Below are 8463 nucleotides of genomic sequence, written 5' to 3'. Positions count from 1 at the left end.
TCCTCAAGAGGCTCAGGAAGGATTTGCCTTTCTGTATGATGACATACTAGAACAAAACTGTCTGAACCATTGCTTTTTTATTCTTACAAGGATACTGCTAGCCAAAGCCTATTGTATAAGTTGGGTGTGTTAATATATATTTAATGCCAGATCTAAACCTTAAGAAATAATGACTAATAGCCTTCCTTCCTTCCTTCCTTCCTTGCTTTCTTGCTTGCTTTCTCTCTCCCTTTCTTGCTTGCTTTCTCTCTCCCTTTCCTTCTTTCTCTCTCCCTTTCTTTCCTCTTTCTTTCTCTTTCTTTCTTTTTCTTTCTTTCTTTCTCTTTCTTTCTTTCTTTCTATCTCTCTCTCTTTCTCTCTCTCTTTCTTTTCTTTTTTCTTTTCTTTCTTTCTCTTTCTTTCTTTCTTTTCTTTCTTTTTCTTTCTTTCTCTTTCTTTCTTTCTTTCTTTCTTTCTTTCTTTCTTTCTTTCTTTCTTTCTTTCTTTCTTTCTTTCTTTCTTTCTTTCTTTCTTTCTTTCTTTCTTTCTTTCTTTCTTTCTTTCTTTCTTTCTCTCTTTCTCTCTCTCTCTCTTTCTTTCTTTCTTTTCTTTCTTTTTCTTTCTGTCTTGCTCTGTTGCCCAGGCTGGAGTGCAGTGGCGCGATCTTGGCTCACTGCAAGCTCCACCTCCCAGATTCAAGCAATTCCCCTGCCTCAGCCTCCCGAGTAGCTGGGACTACAGGTGCCCACCACCACGCCCGGCTAATTTTTTGTATTTTTAGTAGAGACAGGGTTTCACCGTGTTAGCCAGGATGGTCTCGATCTCCTGACCTCGTGATCCACCTGCCTCAGCCTCCCAAAGTGCCGAGATTACAGGCATAAGCCACTGCGCCCGGCTGACTAATATTATTTCTAACTGGAAGAAACTGATTTTTAGAATATGAAATCTGTAGTAACAGCTTTTTTGGTAACAAAACTTAGTGTAGCAAAAATGTGAATTTTTTAATGCCTTTTACACAAGCCATAATCTCACCCTAAATTGGTTTATTCCTACATTTAAGTGCCTGAAAGCAGAGCAAAGGGGCATGCATGCTCCAACAGTTTGACTGAAGTAATGACTGATTTCATGTGAATCGCCACTGAGCTCAGTCAGGGTGGCAGTTGGTACCAGCAGTACTAATCTGTTTTTAAATTGGACATTTATTGGCTTGAACTGCTCTTAAAATTCTGCTATTTTTCCTCCTGAGAGGTTAATTATTCACATTTAAAAATTAGAACAAAACTTCCTTCTGCCGTTGTTTAAAATGCTCGAGCTCAAACTTCCAGGTAGAATTACTTTTAAGCATTCATGAGTCCTCATATTAATCAAGAACCTTTTAAATGGCTCAGCGTTGGGTTTTGTAACTGGGTATTTTACATTTATATGCTATGCTAATAAACTTAAGCAAGGGATTTGCCAGGCTCAGGAATAAGTTTGATCTTCTGGTTATGGAATCTCCTCTGGTTCCATCGCAGTGTTCAGCAAACCTGAGACTGAAGCTGAAGTCTGCAAACCTCCCGGCTTTGAAAATTCTGAAAGTGTGAGGATGTTTATTGCAGGGTCGAAATCACATGCAGCAGAGCTAGGCCAAATCAGTTACCCCCAGCAAGATGCGTTCTTTTCCTATCACGGTGCTGGCAGAGGATGACAGCTTCTGAAAGCCCCCCTCGGTGGACTGTGACTTGTTTTTCTTCGGTTTGTTAGCTTTTTTATTGAGGTAAAATTTGTATAATACAATGAACAGTGTATGTATGTATGTATGTGTGTGTGTGTGTATTTTGAGACTGGGTCTCACTTTGTTGCCCAGGCTGGAATACAGTGGTGCAATCACAGCTCACTGCAGCCTCTAACTCCGGGCTCAAGCCATCTTCCTACTTCAGCCTCCTGAGTAGCTGGGATTATAGGCGAGTGCCACCACACCCAGCTAATTTTTAAAATTTTTCATAGAGATGGGATTTTACTATATTACCGAGGCTGGTCTCCAACTCCCCAGGTTCAAGCAGTCCTCCCGCCTTGGCCTCCAAAAGTGTTGGGATTGTAGGTTATGGAAGTCTATTTCATTTCCATCAGTCCTTTGCCGTATTCAGTGGGTGAGTTCTTGTGCCCAGTCTACAATTAACCATTTTAAAGTGAACAATTCAGTGGCCTTTAATACATTCACAGTGTTATACAAACCACCACCTCTATCTAATTCCAAGTCATTTTCATCACCCTAAAATAAAACCCCACATACATTAAGCAGCCCCTCCTTCTCCTCCTCTGTGCCCCAGCTCCTGGAAAACACCAGTCTGCTTTCTGTCTGTATGGATTTACCTATTCTGGATATTTCATATAAGTGGAATCATATAATATGTGACCTTTTGTGTCTGGCTTCTTTCCTTAGTGTGTTTTCAACGTTTATCCATGTTGTAACATACATCAGTACTTCATTTTTTTGGCCAAGTAATACTCCATTGTATGAATATACCATATTTTGTTTATCCATTCATCCATGGGTGGACATCTGGGTTATGTCTACCTTTTGACTGTTATGAATGATGCTGCTATGAACATGCATGCGCAAGTATTTGTTGGAGTACTTGTTTTCAATTCTTTAGGGTATATACCTAGCAGCGGAATTGCTGGATCCTATGTTAACTTTAAGTTTTGGAAGAACCACCACCCTGTTTTCCACCATTTTACATTTCTGCCAGCAATGTGTGAGGGGTCTAATTTTCCCATTTTCTCACCAACACTTGTTTTCTATTTTAAAAAAAGCATAGCTGTCCTACTTGATATGAAGTAGTTTTTCATTGAATTGTATTTCCCTAAGGGCCAATGATATTGAGTATCTCTTCATGTGCATTACTTGGTTTGGAATACCAGACATTATCATCAGCACACAGAATCTGACAAGTCTTGCTCCAGATTTTCCTCCTATGGCTTTGGAAGGTCTGATGGCCCCACTCTAGATAAAATAGTGACGAGGTCTGCAAATTCAGGTGGGATGACCCAGCCATGCCACCAGAGGATGAAAGCTGAGGGGCAGGCAATATCCCCCAGTCTCTACCTGAGAGTTTCATGTGGGGATAGGACGAGTGATGGTGCCTGCCACCTGCCCCAGTCGTGTGAATGTGGCCACTGGTTTTCTGATATGGGTGCCGTGTTGAGCACTGAGGCAATGTGGGTGGTGGGTCTTTCCGGAAGGGGCCATCATTCCAGGGTAGGTCTTGGGAAAGGAGGGGGTCCGGAGACAGGAACTAGGAATTAGACCTCAGAACTGGCCTTAGGTCATGGGAGAGAGACCCGGCAGTTCAGCCAATCAGCCAGGATCTTTCCTGAGAGCACATGCAGAGCTCAGGTGTGGGCCTGTCAAGTGGAGGGAGCTCCTGCAGCGTTTCCTAAACTTCAGGAAGATCAGAACCACCTAAAGTAATTGTTGAAAATGTCAAATTCCCCTGCCCAATAAATCTACCACCTCCTCCACCCCAGGAGATAATGTTTACCATCTGGGAATCTGGGAAACGCTGCCCATGGTGACAAGATAAACTGCAGAGGTCACACCCTGTGGTCTAGATAATCTGGGATTATGACCTCTCTTGTCACTGCTCGGCCTTCTGGGGAGTCCTGTTTACATGTCCCAGCCTGTGCTAGGGGTTCTCATGGGGAGGGGTGTGGGTTCACAGTCAGCCCCCAGCCCCCAGTGCTCATGGGGGCTTCCTACAGTCTCTCTGTCCCAGCGTCCCAGGAAGCTCTGTTGGTGAGACACCCACAAGGGCCTGGGAAACAAAGCCAGGGGCTCATCACCTGCCTGTTCCTCTCACAAGTGTGCAGTTCCCCTCTATCTCCAGACGGGGGGGTCTCGGATTCATTGATTAAGGAAGGTGTGGTTTTTATCTTTGCTGCTTCATCTTGGAAGAGGCCAAGACTGTGCTCCTAGGAGCACCGGATGATGTTTATCACAACAGGCAGAGATGGAGGAAGATGATATTTGGGTCAAAATGGACGATACTGGAGACTGCAAGTGAGGAGGAGTGTGAAAACGGTCCTGGCCCTCAGTGCCCCCAACGCCTGGTGAATCGGGGTGGGTGACTTTACTGGGTTAGGATGGTGGGCTGGCTTCTGCTGGCTGCTCCCTGGGTGCAGAAGACCCTGCTCCGTGGGCCTCTGATATAGGAGCTTCTCCCAGAGAGAGGGTAGTCAGGAAGCACACGGTGGGGGCTGTGGGCCTGAGGGGAGAAATGTCCTGGACTGTTGAAGGGGAACCATGCATGGTCTTCTGGCTTTGGCTTCGGCTGCAGGCCATAAGCCCTCCCGGGATCTTGCATACTTGGGATTCCTGGAGTCTCATGCATGCTGCCACCAGCACAAGCACCCCAAGAGGAACCAAGTGGACGACTGGGATGCAGCTTTTCCTCCCTAAGGAATGCTTGGTGGGGGGAGAGCCCCGCTGGGTGCGGCATGTGACTGCTTGAAAATGCCGTCTGCCCCTGCCCGGCGACCTCTCCGGGGAGATGCTGGCTGAGGTGAGGCCAGTGCCAGGAGTGTAGCGTGACATCCTCCCTCCCTCCCCAAGGGGACAGGCCGGGCAGGCAGCAGGCTTATGAGGGCAGTGGGCAGTCATTTAAACACTGTGTGTTCTCCCAAGGCTTCTCAGAGTCTCAAAGAGCTGGAAGTTGGGCAGGGTGGGTGAGTGGGTGGGTTGGGGTGGAGGAGCCTCCATGGTTGTCCTGAGCCAAGCCACTCCCAGGACATTTCCTTAAAGGCTTTTGAAATAGCAAGTAAATCCCACCTGCTGGTACGAGGTTCTCCAAATAACTAATTTATGAGGGGTTTTCACGAAGCAGGAGGACTGTCTCTTTTCCTGCGAAGATAGGACTGAGTAGTCAGAACCCAGCCAGATGGAGAGGCTTGGGGAGATGCCAGGGTAGCCTCTGCAGGGGCTGAGGTTCTTCCTCAAACTCAAAGTCTTCCCGGGGGCCCAGATCCCACCCAGGAAGCACCCATTTCTCTGTCTGCCTAGTGTCTTAGACCCCCCTCCAGATGTGGCTGGTGGTGCACCTGCCTTCCCTCAGATCCACAGGTGTTATGCTGCCTCCAAGATTCCTTTATGTAGGCTCTGAAACTCTGTTCTTTTCTTCTGGTGAGGCAGCATAATCGTTTTGGGTAAAAACCTGAGGTTCATCATCTCACGCCAAGAAGATTAAACAGACGGACACATGCAGTGGGTTAAGGAGTAGAAAGCTTAACAGGCAGAAGGAAGGAGAAAGGAGAATAGCTCTCTTTCAAGATAGAGGTGTCCGAAAGGGAAAAGCCAGCCCTCGGTGGACTGCGCCAGACTTTATAGGCCGGCTTGAGGAGGCGGCATCTGATTTACATAGGGCCCATAGATTGGTTAGATCAGGTGTGACATTTACATGGTGTGTGGGCGAAGGCTGGTTTTTCCCCCAATCTTATTATGCAAATGGGCTTTCTACTCTGCTAGCACCATCTTGTCTGCTCCTTACTGTACACATGGCTGGCAAAGAGAAGAGAATGGCAAGTACAGCTGCCATTTTGAACATGCCTATTCCCAGGTAGCATTTTCCTGTTGGCACAACTGTCAGCCTTTGCCTGTCCAAGCTTCTAGCTTCCTTGTCTACGTCTGCAGCCGGATTTTACAGGCTGTTCTTTGTTAGAAAACAAAATGATTTTGGGGGCTGCTTTTCATCAAAAGGAAAACCTTACCAAGGACTTCCTTACCTTCACTATCTGCCTAAATAATTCCTTTTTAACTCCTATATCACTGGTCCTCCAGGCAGTAGACCCTGCTGCTGTCTCAGCCTTTTCTGTCAAGCTGGAGTTTACCCCAGGAGCCTGCAGGTGAGGATGGAAGCACAGGTCTTACAGGGGCCAGGCCGCTCTAAGCGACTTCCCTGCAGTGTCTCATGGACTTATCCCTGATGCTCTGGGAAAGGTAACATGTTATTACGAGTCCTGCAGGTAGACTCTGGCAGAGCCAGAACCTGTGCTGAGGTCTGCCTGATGCCAAGGCCTGTGTCCTTCACAACTGTGCACTAGGAAAGGATCTTAGCACCACTGTATGTGGCTGTAGGTAGGCAACTGCCCCTCTCCCATCCTCGCCCATTTCTAGGGTGTCCTTCAGCTCTAGAAAGACACTACAATTTCAGTCCAGCTCCTATAAGGGTCTCCTCCACTCCTTTCCCTAGGCTCCCGGCTTTGGAAACCTTTCCCTCTGGAACCCTGCAGGTGGAAGTGGGATGAGATTAGAGAGGGCAAAGTGTCTATCAAAGTTTCAAAGGGAGACTTCAAGTTCAGTGTAAGGCCATAGCATGCACCAGAGCAGCATGCTCTTTGCTATTGGGCAGGCAATTTTGGTTCCCCAACCTGGGAAGAAAAATCACTTCAACCTTGCTACTTCTGTTGGAAATTCCCTTAGTACCGGTAATTGATGGGAGCAGCATGGAAGAGCCAGGCAGAGGGTGGTCACAGCATGTAGCCTCTTCTGCAGGGAGTTGGGATGGACAGAATGGCCTGTGGTTAGGGATGTGTGGGAGGTGTGTGTGTGTGTGAAAGAAGAACCACAGAATGGCACTGCCCAATGCCCCTGGAATTAGTCTTAGCTGGGGAATCTACAGAGACATTGTGAGGAGCCTAGATGGGGCTGGGTCTTGAGACCAAGTACAGCAAGGGAGGGGTGTAGCCCTAGGCAGGCTAGTGGGGTGCAGCTCTGGCCAGGAACACCTCCCAAGCAAACCCTGGAGTTTATGGAGACTGGCTGCCAGCCAGATCATGAAGTAGATAAGTGCTATCAAACAGCATGGCATGCTACTGAGAAATTATTATTTGTAATATTAAAAGATTAAAAGAGCTGGTCATGGTAGCTCATGCCTGTAATCCTAGCACTCTGGGAGGCTGAGGCAGGCAGAGCACCTGAGGTTGGGAGTTCAAGACCAGCCTGGCCAACATGGTGAAACCCCATTTCTACTAAAAATACAAAAATTAGCTGGGCATGGTGGTGTGCACCTGCAATCCCAGTTACTCGGGAGGCTGAGGCACGAGACTCACTTGAACCTGGGAGGCAGAGGTTATGGCTACTGCACTCCAGCCTGGGAGAAAACGCAAGACTCTGTCTCAAAAACAAAACAAAACAAAACAAAACAAAAAAATTAAAAGATTAAAAGATCCTTAACAAACTGGCGTACTTTTTCTACCGGTTCCCTGCAGTTAAGTGTCTACGTTGTTTCCAATTTTTTGCTATGAGGAAAAAATGCTAAAATTAATGTTTATATTTTTGTCTGAAAGTTTTTATTGTTTCTGTTGTATTTATTTTGAATGTGTGTATATATAAAATATATATTACAATATATAATATGTATCTATACCTACACATATTTGTGGTGGCTAAGTGTATGTGTCAGTTTGACTGGGGTAAGCGATGTCCAGATAGCTGGTAACATTAGTTCTGTGGCATGCGCCTGGAATCCCAGTTACTCCAAAGGCTAAAGCAGGAGAATTGCTTGAGCCCCAGAGTTGGAGACCAGTCCGGGCAACATAGTGAAAACTTCTCAATAAAAATAAATCAATAAACAAGCAATAAATAAGAAAAAAAAAGAAGATCTTTCTTTGGAAGAAAGCAGGAGAACAAAACAGCAGAAGCTGGGTGAATCTGCTCTCTCTTCTTCAGCGGAGACATTCATCTTTACCTGCCCTCACACACCAGAGTTCCCTGTGCTTGGGAGTTTGGACTCCAGGACTCACAGGTCCCCTCCCTCCACCTATTCTCAGGTTTCCTGACTTAGGCTGAAATTACACAGCCAGCTTTGCTGGTTCTCCAGCTTGCAGACACCATATTTGGGGACTTCTTGGCCTGCATAATCACATGAGTCAATTTCCATAATAAATCTCTCTCTCTGTGACACACACACACACACACACACACACACACACACACACTCTCTCTCTCTCTCTCTCTCTCTCTCCTATTGGTTCTGTTTCTCAGGAGAACCCTGACTAATACAATATTATTGTCTTAATATTGAATCATTTGAGAGTAAACTGTGAACATTACAATTCTTTATCCCAAAATACTTCAGGATTTATCTCCTGAAAATAAGGATATTCTTTTAAAAAGCCATGATCCAAGTATCAAATTCAGGAAATTTAACATTGATACACTATTATTATCTAATATGCAATCCATATAACTTTTTTTTTTTTTTGATTTGGAGTCTCGCTCTGTCACCCAGGCTGGGGTGCAGTGGCACAATCTCAGCTCATTGCAGCCTCCACCTCCCGGGTTCAAGTGATCCTCTCACCTCAGCCTCCCAAGTAACTGGGATTACAGGTGCCTGCCACCATCCCCAGCTACCATATTCCAATCATTTTATAATTTTTAAAATTTTTATTTATTTATCTTTTGAGACAGAGTCTCACTCCATCACCTAGGCTGGAGTGCTGTGGCGC

General features: G+C 46.0%; 1 protein-coding gene across 1 annotated transcript in view; it reads right to left on the bottom strand.

Annotated features, from left to right (window-relative positions):
• The window catches only part of MRPS27 (mitochondrial ribosomal protein S27), a 1100726-nt gene that overhangs the window by 915154 nt on the left and 177109 nt on the right, over window positions 1–8463 (bottom strand). The gene's annotated exons all lie outside the window — the stretch shown is intronic.

Source organism: Macaca thibetana, chromosome 6, assembly GCF_024542745.1.
Source record: "Macaca thibetana thibetana isolate TM-01 chromosome 6, ASM2454274v1, whole genome shotgun sequence".
NCBI lineage: Eukaryota > Metazoa > Chordata > Mammalia > Primates > Cercopithecidae > Macaca > Macaca thibetana.
Note: the sequence above shows the minus strand (reverse complement) of the source record. Positions and strands in the feature narration are given on the sequence as shown.